The sequence below is a fragment of the Mastomys coucha genome, unplaced genomic scaffold, assembly GCF_008632895.1.
Source record: "Mastomys coucha isolate ucsf_1 unplaced genomic scaffold, UCSF_Mcou_1 pScaffold12, whole genome shotgun sequence".
NCBI classification, from domain to species: Eukaryota; Metazoa; Chordata; class Mammalia; order Rodentia; family Muridae; genus Mastomys; species Mastomys coucha.
In genome coordinates this window covers 52347626-52348915 of record NW_022196894.1, presented here as the reverse complement: position 1 = coordinate 52348915, position 1290 = coordinate 52347626, and the positions used below count along the sequence as shown (strand labels likewise).

The 1290-nt window shown below is 34.8% G+C and overlaps 1 non-coding gene across 1 annotated transcript; it reads right to left on the bottom strand.

The window, feature by feature from the left end:
- Nucleotides 1-272: 272 nt before the first annotated feature.
- Nucleotides 273-377, bottom strand: LOC116086650. The gene has a single exon (XR_004117030.1). It is a non-coding gene; the product is annotated as a U6 spliceosomal RNA (small nuclear RNA).
- Between the last annotated feature and the right edge of the window lie 913 nt (nucleotides 378-1290).

The window sequence follows — 1290 nt, the reverse complement described above, 5'->3', positions numbered from 1 at the left end:
TACTCATGCTAGCCAACATGTTCATGGCATGTCTCTCATGTTTAAGGTTAATTTTGGATGCACATACACAAAAACATTTGTAATAATTAGTGGAACTAAGTTTGTGGGGTTTTTTGATTTGAGATTTTTTGTTAGATATTTTCTTTATTTACATGTCATATGATATCTCCTTTCCCAGTTTCCCCTCCGAAAAAAAAAAGAAAAACAAACAAACAAAAAGTCAAAAATGAAAACAAACAAACAAAAAACCCTGTTCCCTCCCACTCCCCCTGCTCAATATGGAACACTTCATGAATTTGTGTCATCCTTGTGCAGGTGCCATGCTAATCTTCTCTGTATCATTCTAATTTTAGTATATGTGCTGCCGAAGCGAGCACTTTAAGTTTCTAATCATGAGAAAGAATCCAATTGTCTTGCAGCAAAGAAAATGGGTGTCAAGTACTTGCTACATTAAGAGGAGGAAATACATTTGGACCTGAATATTCACATTAAAAGTTCCATGTGGTAGCACGTGTCTGTAATCCTAGCAATAGAGTAGCACAGACAGGGATTTCTTTGGAGCTCCCTAGCCTGCCAGCCCACGTTGGTGTCTTCTGTGTTCATTGAGAAATCCTACCCCAAGTGTTAAGGTGGAGAGTTACATAGGAAGCTATCAGATACTCATCTCTGCTCCCTCATACCACCCCCAATCGGGTTGTCTCTAGATACCAGTGAAGGATTGGTTCTAGACCATCTGTGAATTTCAAAACCTTTGGGCATTCACATTTTATGTGAAATTGTACGTGATTTCCATAAAGTCTGTGCATAGCTTTCCATATATAGTAAACCACTCCTTGATGAATTATAATAGCAAGTACCGTGTACATACTCTATAAATAGCTGAATTGTTTAGGAAATAATTAGAAGAATAAAACTATGCACATGTTAACTACAGATGCATTTCTTCCTAAAATAATTTCAACCTCAGGTTAGTTGCATCTACTAACTACAGCAACAGGAGATACAGAGGAAGGATTTTACATTAAAATGAACTTTAATAACTTGTTTTCTCAAAACCAAGTACTTAGAAAATAATCACATTTTTTTTCTGTTAGCCTGGTAGCCACTGCATTTTCTCAATATTTATACCAAGTGGCACAGATTATAGCATGTTACCTCATCTGAAACATTTTCTTTTAGTTTATACTTACATTTAAATTAAGAAAAAAAAAACAGAAAACATATGTAGAAAAGGCTGGACTTATTTATTTATTTATGTCATAATGTAAATCAATTCAACCATTTTTTCTT